Raw genomic sequence first — 14,726 nt, forward strand, 5'->3', positions numbered from 1 at the left:
ATAGACCAGTTCTTGAGTGAGAATGACCAAAAGATATATTATGTCTCTGGCTTCTGGGCCTCATGTACGACAAGCATTGGGACAGATAGAAAATCCTGGTGACTCTGAGTTAGATCTGGCACTAACTACACTGTTTACTGGTTAAGTCAGTGTTTACTACACTGACTTAACCACATTATAAGGACTAGACCAAAGTACTCTGATTTGAGAAAGCTGAAAATAATGCAACGTGTGGTTTAAAAAATCAAAATTGTCATATTAACTTGGCCTTTAAAAGGTTATTCTTAATGGTGATTTTCACGGTTAATAAAGCCATTAAGTACCCAAAAGGAGTGACCTTATCATACACTTTACATTTTAGCTTTAATGAATAAATCAATATGCAATTGATTTAATTAAGGAAGCTGCAGATAGTACTTTCACAACATGATTCATTTTACATTTGTAAATATTTCAACTGCCAAGAATTTTCCTACCAGTCGTGTGACTTTTATGAATCTTAAACAGTTTTTAAAATAACTGCAGACTGATTCCATATTGAGAATAGATTAGAACACGTCGGAATGAGTTTCTTAGGTCTGAAAGTTCTTCATTTTGCCTTCAGTTACATTTCTTCCACTAGACATGCTTTTTAGACAATCACATTAGCTTAATCAACTTCATGTTGCTCCTAAGAGGCGTTTTTTTTTTTTTTCCTTAGCAAAGACAACAATTCTTCTACTCTGGGGAGATACATTAACAATAAAATAGTTACTTGACTAACTTTTGTAAGGCACATTTGATAGCTTTTGGAAAATACCAATATAGTCTGTTGAATTACAGTAATATTTGGCTAATCTGTTGTGCGATTTCATTCATCATGTCTTACACTCTACCAGACTATAAGCTCCTTGAAGGCAGGGGTTATGTTTGATTCATCTTACGCTTCACAACTGTTGACACATAGTTGGTACTCAATAAATATTGACTAAATTAATATATGCATATGGCCTTACATGACAATTTTGCTGCTGTAATGAAGACTGGTAATTCACTTATTTAACATTCCTCGTATTCTACCGCTGCAATATTTATAACCTATTCTCCTTCCTCTAACTCTTTAAGTATTAATGCTCACATAGATATTTATATGACCTAAGGCTAAAGTCATCACATTTGTATTAAATCTTAGTCATCCATTACAGTGAATAATTCTCTTAAAATCTTCATTTTAGACATTGTGTTTTTACTGGGCACAAAAATATAATTTGAAGTATCAATTATTTTAAAACAAAATATTATGCTTCCTTCTAAGAACTTTTTTATTAGAGGCATAGAGCCTGTATCTGGAAAAAAATAGGTCATCTGGTGAATTCATAGGGTTGAAAAGAAAAGCAACCTTGAGAAATTATCTAAGATATTACTTTTGTTCATTATAATCTCTTCAAATAGTTCGGGCCAATTTGTATTAATATTATTTTGAGAGATTCTCCTGTTGAATAAGTTCCTTTTAAATACAATAAAAATAAATTAATAGAAAAACAAAGACATACAAAATACAAATCTATTTGTAGTATTAGGTTCAATTAATATAAAATTACTTTGTCAAACTGCAATAAAAGTTCTAAATGATTATTTTTAGTTTTTTTGTTTTGTTTTCTTTTTTTTTTTTGAGATGGAGTCTCATTCTGTTGCCCAGGCTGGTGTGCAGTGGCGTGATCTTGGCTCACTGCAACCTCTGTCTCCTGGGTTCAAACTATTCTTGTGCCTCAGCCTCCCGAGTTGTTGGAACTACAGGCATGAGCCACAAAGCCCAGCTAATTTTTGTATTTTTAGTAGAGACGTGGTTTCACCATGTTGGCCAGGCTGGTCTCGAACTCCTGACCTCGGCCTCCCAAAGTACTGGGATTATAGGCGTGAGCCACTGCGCCCAACTGATTACTCTTAGTTTAAGTACATATCTCATCATAGGCCCATACCAAACAGTTCTGATATGGGCACCAGTCTAAGGATCACACGTTGAGTAGCTCTCATCTAGAAAATAACTTATCAAACCAACTTCTTCGTTGCTTGAGACACTGTTAATACAATATTTGCAATCAAGTTACAGTCAAAAAGGCTTGCAGTCCTGTGAAATATTCTCTCTTTAGGTAACTTTTTGGAATTCTGATCTAATATATTGTGTTGATGTAATTTAGGTCTGAGAGGACAGTCTTCTTTCTCTTTTTTTCAGGATTTTGTTAGTTCATTAAGTATGGACTCATTCTAGCTAAGCTAATACAAAAGTATCTTTTTAGTGAAAAATAATTATTACAAGCATGCCTTTATAAATAGTGCATTTCCTCCTTGTTGACAAATGTATACAAGTAGTTAAATAATATATTCTATATCTTGATTATGATTATACTTTTGTCAAAACTCGTAGGCTATACCCCTAAAATGGGCGATTTTTACAGTATGTAAATTATACTACAATAAAGCTGACTTTAAAAATGCAGCTTGTGGTGGGGGCACATCCACTGGAGTTTCTACCAGTAGGTAGGAAATGCTGGCACCAGTGGGATCAGAAATGTGTGAAGTCTGTTAGATAGAAGCATCTGTACACTTTCCATGTGAAGGATGCTTTGGTTTAGGGAATAGAAAATACTTAAGTCCAGGGCCCAAGCCTCCCTCTCCCCAGGAAGGTGCTGTCTGGACAATGCCATCTCTAGCTTTTGTGATTTGTTTTCTCTTTTTTTGTTTTGGTTAACACTTGTTTCCTTAGACACATAAACCAAGTCAATTAAGATGCAGTCAATTGTTGGTGGCCTGTGAGTCATTCGGGACATATAAGGTGACTGTGTGCTTCTGTTTTGATGTATTTTGTAATTTTCTTCAATCATGACCAATTTTTTTTTTTTTTGAGACCGAGTCTCACTGTCGCCCGGGCTGGAGTGCAGTGGCCGGATGTCAGCTCACTGCAAGCTCTGCCTCCCGGGTTTACACCATTCTCCTGCCTCAGCCTCCCGAGTAGCTGGGACTACAGGCGCCCGCCACCTCGCCTGGCTAGTTTTTTGTATTTTTTAGTAGAGACGGGGTTTCACCATGTTAGCCAGGATGGTCTCGATCTCCTGACCTCATGATCCGCCCGTCTCGGCCTCCCAAAGTGCTGGGATTACAGGCTTGAGCCACCGCGCCCGGCCCACATGACCAATTTTTTGTAGTAGAGGTGGGGATTACCAAAGGATATCAGACTGGAGACTGCTGATAAGTGGTAGGAGTATTCAGTGGAGGTTCAGACCATAGGGTGCTATAGCTACAAAAGTTTCATGGAAGAGATGGGATTAATATAGTTATCCACAGTTAGGATTTGTACAGAAAAACATTTCAGATGGGAAACTTGAGGCCCACTGTTAAGCCATTCTAGCTTGACCGGGGGATTATCATTGGGATACAGTGTGGAATAAAGTGAGAAAACCAGATTTCTCCTATAGGCATTGAAAGGTCATTATAAGTTTTTCACAAAATATGTATAATCCTTGTTAAAAATCTAGCTAAAATCCCAATTACTCAAACCTAGACTTTATGTTCATATTGTTTAAGAGTTGACAGCGTTCAATTTTCTGTATGTGCACTTTGTTTTTCCGACTAGACTTTGAGCCATTATGGGCAAGAAATCACTTATTTTTGCTTGTCTCAGAGTACTTATTGAATTAGTTGGAAAGCTTTCCTTATTCCTTTAATCCATTCCAGTCTTATATGTTGGTCTTTTAGTCAATATCAGATTTTTTATGTCTCTTTCTTACATATTCAGTCTGGCTCTTGTAAGATTGTGACCTATGTTGGAGAGTAACGTAATACCTCCTTGATAATATACTCCAGTTAATAAAAGTCATCGTCATCTTTTTTTTTTCTTTTTTTAAATAGAGATGTAATTCTGACTCATGTTTATCTTGAGTTTATACAAGCTCAAGTCTTTGGCAGAGAGTTGAGTTATTTGTTGTGAAACACAATCTTTGGAAGCTTACCATAAAATGCTCACTCAATGTGGAAACTATGTTATGAAAGGCTGGCACCCTGTGAAATCTTGACTCCCTGCGAAGTTTACAACATGATTTGTAGCTGTTTCCCAACTTGTCCTGCAGAGCAACTCTGTCAAGTCTTATAATGGTGACTCTTGGTTGCCAAGCTAGGGTTGAAATCAGAATATCTTGTCCTGACGTAAATTTTGGTGAGTCACTTTAGGTTTGGAGAGGAGTAAATGATCTACCAAGGATGTTCTCTCCCTTAATGAGGAAAGGGAATAGAGAGGAAGTTGTGATTAGAGTTTTCCATATCAGTTATACCCTACTCCTCCACTTTTCCTTCCCCATTGCTGGGTTGAGTGAATCCCCTTTGTATGCTAAGAGCACTGAGCAATTGTTCTTTTCAAACACTTACCACATTGCATTCATGACATCATGGACACATGTGTCTATTTTCTTCACATTAACTAAGTTTTTTCCATGGCAAAGACTGATTCTTAGTCACCTCTGTATTACCAATGGCTAGTAGAGCTTCTGACACATGGTGGCTAGAAAATAAATATTTGTTGAATTGAACAAATACTAGTAATATTGATAATAGTTAACACTGAGTGCAATTACTTTTCACCAGGCACCACTTTAAGCACTTTACAGATAGTAATTCCTTTAACTCTCCCTACAATCCTATGAGGTGCCTACATTATATAGATCAGAAAAAATAAAGAAAAATGAATTAAATATCAGGTATGCTTAAGGTTATAAAGCTGGTGAATGGCAAAGGCAGGAATCAAATCCATGACTCCAAAGTCTTAATCACTATATTATATATATGATATATATCAGGTAAAAGGAATAGTTTGTTTTCTAATAAAATTGCCCATACAAGAAGGCCAATTAACTAAAGATGGATTCTGATTGGCCAAGAGAAGGAGTTCTTTCCTTTCTCCTAGAGTTTAGCTAACATTTTCTATTACAACTACCTGCTTCTTAATGTGATTGTTTCCAGTCTGTCACCTTTACATACATTTGTGAGGTTGGTTTCTTTTGGATTGCATCCGAGTAGTGGGTAAGTTGCACCGTTTTATTAGGCAATATGTGAGAACATTTGGATCTTGAAATTCCAGTATGTGTGGCCTGTTAAAAATAATACTTTAAAATCACTTGTGCTTTTAAACATTTTTTGTAAGTTGTTCTTATTTTTAATTACATGGATAATACATCAATGAATTCTCATTGGAAAACAGTCAAACGATAGAATGTGAAAATTGCTCTTTACTTCATCTTCCAAATCAATCCTTTGCATTGAAATGACCTTTTTATTAGCTTGGTGATGCATACTCAAGAATGTGCTTTGTTTCCTTAATGATTTGTCTTGGTTATTGCTTCATATCAAAACATGTAAATCTACCTCATTTTAGTTAATTGTTGCATAATTATTCAGAAGATGCATGGTGATACATTCTTTATTTCTCTATTGATGGATACATAGGTTATTTCTGATTTTTTCTTTTTTGTGGCTACTATAGACAATACTGTAGGTCATATTTGAGTATAGATTTAATTCAAGATTCATAAGAAGCAATAGCTGGCCGTGGGGGTGTGTACACTTCTACTGTAATAAGATATGGCCAAATTGTCTTCCCAAATAGCTGTAGCAGTGTTGCTGGTAGTTTTTCCACAAAAAAGACAACTTGAATAAATGGAGAAATATGTCAAATTCCTAGATGAAAAGGCTTAATTTTACAAAGATGGCAGTTCTCATCAAATTAATCTGTGAATCCTGAACAGTTCCAATTACAGCCCAATAGAATTTTTTAATGGAACCTGACAGGCTGATTCTAAATTTTAAGAGGTAGAGGAAATAAGCAAGAAGAGTTGAGAAATTTTGAAAAAAAATTGAAGGGGTGGTAATGTTGTAAGAATATCCACACAGTTAAATGAAAGAGAATGGAGAGTCTAATACTTACATAACAATTTAGAAATTTAAAAAGGTAAAATTTTCAGTTCTGTGGGAAAAAAATAAAAATCTATTTAACAGTGTGGGTAAATTTGGCTATCCATCTAGAAGCAAAGTTGAATCCTTATTTCACACCCTATGTAACTCCAAATGAATTAAAATTAAATATTAAATTAAGTATTTATAGGAAACAGAAGAATAGGAATTTTAAAGGAAAACTTGAGAGAATATATTATTGTCTGGGGTTGGAGAAAACTTCTTAAGCCATGGAGGAAATACAATAGGTATTAGTAACAATAGGTATTAGAAGACATAAAATATTATATTTTTAATGAAAAAAATCATAAATTCAAAAGCTAATGGGACAAGATTTACAACATATTTTACAAACAGAAACTTTTTTCTTTTTTACTTTTTATTTTAATTTTGAGTTCCAGGGTACATGTGCAGGATGTGCAAGTTTGTTACATATGTAAACGTGTGCCATGGTAGTTTGCTGCACCTATCAACGCATCGCCTAGGTATTAAGCCCAGCATGCATTAGCTATTTTCCCTTATGCTCTGCACCCCCCGACCATGTCCATGTGTTCTCACTGCTCAGCTCTCACTTATGAGTGAGAACATGCGGTGTTTGGTTTTCTGTTCCTGTGTTAGTTTGCTGAAGATAATGGCTTCCAGCTCCATCCATGTCCCTACAAAGGACATGATCTCATTCCTTTTTATGTTTGCATAATCTTTCATGGTGTATACGTACCACATTTTAATATCCATAGTATACAAAGAGTTTCTGCAAAGTAACATAAAAGTAATCAATTGAAAAAATTAGGCAAGGGGTGTGAATAAGGATTAAAAAGAAGAGGAAATGGCCAATAAATAAATGGAAATATCCTCATCTTCATTAGTCATCAAGAAAATGCAAATTAATGTAACAATGAAATACCAGTTTTTTTTAACTACACAGAGATAATTTAAGTGTGTTAACAGAGATGACCACTTAGCTAGAAAAAGGGCACTATGATATATCACAAGTAGGATTTTGAATTGCCACTGCCTTTCAGAGAAGTAATCTGGCTGTAACTGTTGGAATGGAAAATTCAGTTCAAAACAAGTATATTTACTTGTGTCAATATCTCTGGAAAGTTACATTTTAATAATAGTTCTCTTTGGTGAGGGGAATTGGAGGACTGATAGGAATTTTTTTTCTGTTTGAGTTTTTTTCCTACACGTACATATTACATATTACCCACTAAAATACAAAAACATTTTTATATTTTTCCTTTTTTTAAAGCTATTTCTTACAGGAAGGAACAAAAGCTTTTAAAAAGTATGTAAATATATATTTTGATCCAGTAATCTTATCCTGGGCACTTTTATCTAGTTAAAAATGTATATGAAATACATCTATAGACTGGGCGCGGTGGCTCACGCCTTTAATCCCAGCACTTTGGGAGGCCGAAGTGGAGGGATCACTTGAGTCCAGGAGTTCAAGACCAGCCTGGGCAACATGGCGAAACCCCGCCTCTACTAAATACAAAAATTAGCCAGGCATGGTGATGCTCACCTGTAGTCCCAGGTACTTGCAAGGTGGATGGGGGTGGGGGTGATAGTTGGGGTGCAGGGGGATACGGGGGTGGGGTGGCATGGAAGAATCACCTGAACCTGAGAGGTTGAAGCTGCAGTGAGCCAAGATCATCTCACTGCACTCTAGCCTGGGCAACAGAGCAAGTCTGTCTCAAAAAAAAAAAAAAAGTGTATTATATTTATAAACGTGTTTATTATAATACTGTTTAATATATATACTGGAAAAACTGGCAACAATCTGAATATTATGAGCAGAAAAAACTGGAAACAATCTGAAATTATTCTTAAATTTGAATATTATGAAATATTTTTCTTCTAATGAAAATTATGAGTAGGACTCATTATAAACGGTATCAACCTTGAGAGATGTAAGTTCAGGATATACTATTACATGAGAACAAGTTGCAGATAAATGAATTTAAACTAACATAATAAAAAAAAAACTGACAAAGGAAAGAAGCAACATGTAGATATATGTTTGTATGACCATGCACAGAGTTGTGGAAATGTATACATCAGGTTAACATTGGTTACCATGAATAGGGGAGGGAAGGAATGAGAGAGAAGAAGAGGTGGCAGAAGATGAGAAACAAAGAAAGGCTACCAAATAGAAAAATTCTCATGGTATATTATAAAGCAAGCAAGTAGAATATAATTTCCACCTTTAATACTATTGCAATTGTGTGAACTTTGAATATGCATATAAACAAGAACTAGAAGGAAACCTGGATAAATGAAAACATTGATTTGGTCAGGTGATGGGATTATGGACCTTTTTTGCTTTGGAATGCAGACTTTTTAATATGTTTTTGTAATAACATAACATAAATATAAAGATGATATAGAGCTTTGAAGAAAATCTTATTTTCTTATTGTATATATTGTCCCATCTTCTTCTTTCACAATGTTGCCTATGAAAATTCAAAATCAATGACATCGGAATTTTCATTGCAAGGTGCAAGAATCAATGACGTAGGGCAATGTGTTTTACTCTTTGGTAACTATTAGTAAATTTTTTCTTTATTGTTCAGGAATTTCACCACAGTGTGTCTAGGTGTGGGTCCTTTTCCATACATCCTTCTTGACACCTGATGGGCCTTTTAAATTTGAGGGCTCATGTCTTTCTTTAGTTCTGGAACATTTTCTATGATTATTGCTTCATCTATTACTTCCTATCCATTTTTTAACTTTTCTTTTTCATTTGGCATTTGTAGTAGATAAATGCTGGAACTTCCGGATATATACTCCTTGTTTCCTAACTTTTCTTCCTTATTGTCCTTTGCATTGCATTCTGAGAGACACTATTCGTTTTATTCAGGGGGAGCTAGTGACTGGAAGGGGGTAGTCTAAGGAAGGTTTGGGGAGTATTTGTAAAGTTCTCTTTCTTGATCTTGGGCTGGTTACATAGATTTGTTCAATTTGTAAGAAATCTTCAAACATTAGACTTCTGATATATACACTTATTTTAATAAGTAATTTTTTAAAAACGTAAAGGCTTTTGGCCTGAGCAACTGGAGAGATGAAATTGCCATCCACTGAGATGAAGAAGGTTGCAGGTAGAGTGTGTTTGGGAGAAGATCAGGAGTTCAGGTTTGAACATGTTGAGTTTGAACTGTCTCTTGGATATGGAACAAGTAGTGTAGGCTATTGTGTTCAATCCCGCTAATAGGTTAGGTAAGATGAAGACAGAATTAATTATAGATTTAGCAATTTGGAGTTCAATAGTCCCCTTAATGAGAGCAGTATTGGTGGACTTGAGGAGAGGGCTGGGAGCTGATTAGAGTGATCTTAAGAGTGTGGAGGAGACGAAACGAAGACGGGAAACATAGGCAACTCTGTTGTTTGCTGTCTGATGCAAAGCCATGATTGGGGTAATAGGATGGGATCAAACTTTTTGGCTGCTTCTTGTGGGACTCAAGCCTGTTATCATTTGGTTGCCCCGCGGTCCGTTTATATTTAATTCTCTGCCATCTCTGCACTAGAAGCATTCCTGAAGCTCTTCCCACTCTTCAGGAGCCCTTCTTGTGCACCTTTGGGCTTCCCCTCCCTCCCTTCCTCCCTTCCTTCCTCTTTCTGCCATCTCATCTTTTGGGCATTTCTTACTTTTTCTGATCCCCGAGGGCACCAGTTCCTGTTTCCCAGTGTGCCATATCCACTCAATCTCCTCATTTTACCTTTTGAAACCTCAGTTTCCTTACCTAGAAAATGTGTAAAAGAATGGCTGCTTTACTGTGGATTTATGGGGGTCAAATGAGATTATATAAAATACAGTTCCTTGTAAATTGTATACTCTAAAAAAATGAAATGCTAATTTTATGTAAGCTGTTACTTTTGGGATTTAAAGAGCGGATGATTTCATTATTGTGATATGGAATATCACTCTTTTCTATTTTCTAAATGTAATTGTTTTTAGTGAATTTAGACAGCTTGCATTTTAATGGCAACCTACCTACAATCTCCAGTTGTAGTTAGCAGTACTATGGGATACTATGGGAAGTGGAGCCAAGGATATTTCGACCCGTTTCTGATCCTAAGTTTTATTCTGCCAAATGATATGTTGAATTTAAAATAATGGACCTCCTCACTACCCCTTTATAAATGTTTTAAAGGTTTTCTCCCACCAAATTATTAGCTACTTTAAGGGAAAGTGTGGAGCCTTATTTATTGCTGTATTCTCAGTGCCTTGAAAAGCATTTGACACATAGTAGGCACTCATTTATGTTTATTTTTTGGGAAATTGATTAGACTTGAGCAATGATTTTTGTATGCACTGACTTTGGAGATATTATTAGTGTGATACAAGTTTTGCTTTAAAATATTCTAACAAGGTTTTACTGGCAAGCCAATAGTATCTATGGTGTGAGTGTTAGTTTTAGGCAGAAATAAATTGCCTTTTAGGACTAAACATCATGGATGTCTACAATCTAAACACTAATAGTAACTTAAGAAGTTAAAAAGGCTATGCTTATTAATAGCTGCTATCATTGATACTGTCTCCAATGTCAAAATAACGCTAAAGTCTCACATCTAGTAAAGTGCAGGACTGGAAGGCATACTCCTGTCTACCTGAACCCAAAGCTAGTGATCCCAACTCCAAACTCCTCTAATATGTTTCAAGCCAAGTATGTAAGGAATATAAGTTGGCAGTAGCCTCAATTTCAGTTTTCTGTTCTTAGGGAACAGTATCTATAATCTTCTTGCTCGGCTTATTCACTTTTCTCTGGGGGTTAGCGATATAGAGTGATATTTGATCCTCTGTGTCATGCTAACTTGCTATTTTTCCCCTGTTTTCTTTCTTTCTCTTTCTCTTTCTCTTTCTTTTGGTTGTTCTGACCCACACTGAGGCTCTGGAAGGTCTTGTAAGTTTTAATCCCTAATGTTTCCACAGGAAGAAGAGAAATGACTTTTTTCCACAAGACTATCTAATTTTAGTATTGTTTATGCAGTGACTTTGAAAGTACGTTTTCAAATTGCTGTTAGTCTCTTTGTGTAGCCCTTGTGGCCTAAGCAACAATCAAAATTAAATGTTAATACATTCAGAGGGGGAAAAGAGCCTGACATAGCAAAATTAAACAAGTATTTAATAAGTTCCTACTATGTATCAGCAAAATTTTAGGCTCTAAGGGAACACAGCAGTGGTTTTATTTTTAATCAAAAAAGTAAAGACAAAAAAAGATGCATTTATGCTAAAAACTGATTTAATGACAATAAAAATGTATTTAAAATTTCTCAACAGATGATGCAATTTTTTCTTGAAACAGGTTATATACATTTGTGAATTTAATATCTGTAGTATAATCATTTTATTTTAAACGAGCAAAACCAAACAGTAATGTTGCTTGCCCATTTTTCCTTTTTCTCATTTGGTTGCCTCAAATCATTTGCTAAATATACATTTTCATCTTAGTCTCTTTGTAACAACTATTAATTTAAAGCAATTTTTGGTACTAAATGCTTCCACCTGGATGAAGACTTCTGCTCTAAGCTTCTCTATTTTGTTTTTCTGGAGTTATGTGCTATTAGCCAGAAAACAAGAGACTATAATATTTATCATATGTCAGCAAAATCTAAAATCTTAGAGTTAAAGAACCTACTTTTTAATGCTTTGGCAGGAATTTTAATAGTTATACATCAAGGGTGAATACAGCTATTTTTTTTAGGAGGAGGGAATTTAAAATTCCTTAGCAAATTTTATCTCTCATCAACTTTTCTATATGTACCCTGTGAGGAAGGTGGCTATAGAATATCTTTTTACTCCTGTTATATTGTTGGCAACACGTGGCCTTGTCAAAGAATGGCTCCTTAGAACTGTGTCGAGTAGCTTTGGAGCAGATAGTAGATTCTTCCCTACTTCTGCTCTATCCAGTTCTTCTGACCTACTTTTTTCTCTTCATTAGTCAACACCCTGTGGCCATTGAACACTTGTTTATATATTATTCTGATACTACTTGTTAACTGCTTCTAACTACTGTACACTAACTTTATATAAATTTTAAAATTTACATAAATTTTTATGATTTAAAATTTAAAAATCCTTTTTCTTACTAAAAAAAAAAAAAACCTTTAGCTTCTTCTTCAACACATACCATGTTGGTAAGCACACAGTAGGAACTCAGTAATCATTTTGGGTTCATTCATTTAGTCAACACCTAATGATTGGTACAAGCAATGTGGAGCACTGAACTGGAAGTCAGAAGAACTTGATTCGAGGTTGAGCTCTACTATTTACTAGCTATATCACCTTAAGCTTTTCACAATCTCTCTGAGCAATTGTTCCTTCTTTAAAATGAAAGTGACTGAACTGCATTTTTCCCCCCCAAATTCCTTTCAGTTCTATGATTCGGCGATCCAAGGGAGTGAATAAGAGTTTTCCATGCCAGGTGTGGTGGCTCATGCCTGTAATCCCAGCACTTTAGGAAGCTGAGGGGGGGGTAGATTACCTGAGGTCAGGAGTTCGAGACCAGCTAGGCCAACATGGAGAAACCCCATCTCTACTAAAAATACAAAAATTAGCTGGGCGTGGTGGCATGCACCTATAGACACAGCTACTCAGGAGGCTGAGGCAGGAGAATTGCTTGAACCTGGGAGGCAGAGGTTGCAGTGAGCTGAGATCATGCCATTGCACTCCGGCCTGGGTGACAGAGCAAGACTCCATCTCAAAAAAAAAAAAAAAAAAAAAAAAAAAAAGTTTTCCATGTTTCTAATTTCCCACCCATGCCTTATAATACCTTGTAGTTACTGAATGTTCTGCCATTCTCTGGGGTTTTATATTTATGGTTTGTTTGATGGTATATAACAAAATGATTTTTAAATAGAACTCTAATACAGTGCGGCATGTTTAGTGGATAATTAGTATATAAAGAATAAAAAGGCCGGGCGCGGTGGCTCACGCCTGTAATCCCAGCACTTTGGGAGGCTGAGGCGGGCGGATCACAAGGTCAGGAGATCGAGACCATGGTGAAACCCCGTCTCTACTAAAAAAAAAAAAAAAAAAAATACAAAAATTAGCCGGGCGCGGTGGCGGGCGCCTGTAGTCCCAGCTACTCAGGAGGCTGAGGCAGGAGAATGGCGTGAACCCGGGAGGCGGAGCTTGCAGTGAGCCGAGATCGCGCCACTGCACTCCAGCCTGGGCGACAGAGCGAGACTCCGCCTCAAAAAAAAAAAAAAAAAAAAAAAAAAGAATAAAAAGGCATATTTCTTTCTAGAGTCTATTGTTTTTCCAGGCACAGTAACCAATGGTTTGAAAACATATCCCTCAAGGGATAGCGAGTCTTTTTCTCTTAATGCTTGCCCTAACATATTTGCTTTATTTTTAGCTGAATAGAAGATCTGTGTGTTATAGACCAAATTTCCTCAAGCTGGCCTTCTTTTTAACATACGCAATTTTTCTAATCGCAGTTGTTTTTGAGAGCAAGACTGTGCATGCTGATAGAAAAGACAGCAGAATCAGACAATTTTAGGGATAATTAGACCAGACATGAAAATAAGGACTGGTCTATGTGTGTAGGACCTTGGAAAAAAATCAGTCCTGGATAAGTATGTATATAAATCTTTATAAAAATCAAGTTCTTGATAAAATAAGGAAAAAAAACCTGACAAGAAATTAAAATAATCTATCTCACTCTCATAAAGTTGTTGCAAGGATTTAATAAGATTTAACACAAAGATATTATTGTATAGCTTAAACATCTCTCCTTACCTCTGATGTCCATTGTTGGGTAAAGAGACAGGAACACTCCTGAGTGTCTCTGGGAGGCACTATTACTATTGGTGAAGACCCCCAAATCTACATTTCAACGTTAACTTCCAGTTTTAATCTCTCTCTCTCTCTCTTTTTTTTTTTTTTTAATAGAGACACAGTCTCACTATGTTGCTCAGGCTGGTATCAAACTCCTGGGCTCAAGTAATCCACCTGCCTCAGCCTCTCAAAGTGCTGGGATTATAGGTGTGAGCCACCGTGCCAGGCCTTAACTTTGAATTTGATATTTCCAACTGTCTATCAGGATTACGTATATGATAGTAAATCCCACTATCATTACAAAATCAATAAAATCACACTCAAATTCATCACCTTCCCCCCATCCCAATTATGTTCCTCTCAAATTTCTTAATTTTTCTCTAAGTCAGTGTTTTCCCAGCGCAAACCAGAAAGGAAAGATGACTTAGGCTTTGCCCAAGGAGGTCAAACGTCAAAGAAGGAGCAACATCTAGAAAAAAAGTAGCTAACTAGAGTCTCAGAAATTGGAGTGGCGGAGCAGAAAAGAAGCTGGAGAAAGAAAGGAGATTTAGAAGGTGAATGATTCAAAGACAGGAAAAAGCAGGGTGGACTTGAAGGACAGTTCAGAAACTTATTCTACAAATTGGGTTCATTTGTTTCACCATTCCTCTTACATGGCTTAAGCACTGTTTGGGGGCTAGAGTCTTATTTTTAAAGGAACCAGAAGGTATAGTAAAATTTCTAATACAAACACTTCTTTCTGTTTTGAAATCTCAATTCCTTGAAGTCATCTTAGAATCTTCACTCCCTATTATATTCTACCAACTAAGCAGTACACAACAAACACTTACTAGGATTTAATTACTTTGGGGTTAAATGAAGAGACATTTTAAATCACTTCCTCTCCTAGGCTTCTTACACTAATCTCTTCTACCACATTACCACCGCAAGCCTAGCCCAAGCCAAGAAATATCAAGTCCAAACTCCC

Source organism: Trachypithecus francoisi, unplaced genomic scaffold (genome assembly GCF_009764315.1).
Source record: "Trachypithecus francoisi isolate TF-2019V2 unplaced genomic scaffold, Tfra_2.0 Lachesis_group6, whole genome shotgun sequence".
Taxonomy (NCBI): domain Eukaryota; kingdom Metazoa; phylum Chordata; class Mammalia; order Primates; family Cercopithecidae; genus Trachypithecus; species Trachypithecus francoisi.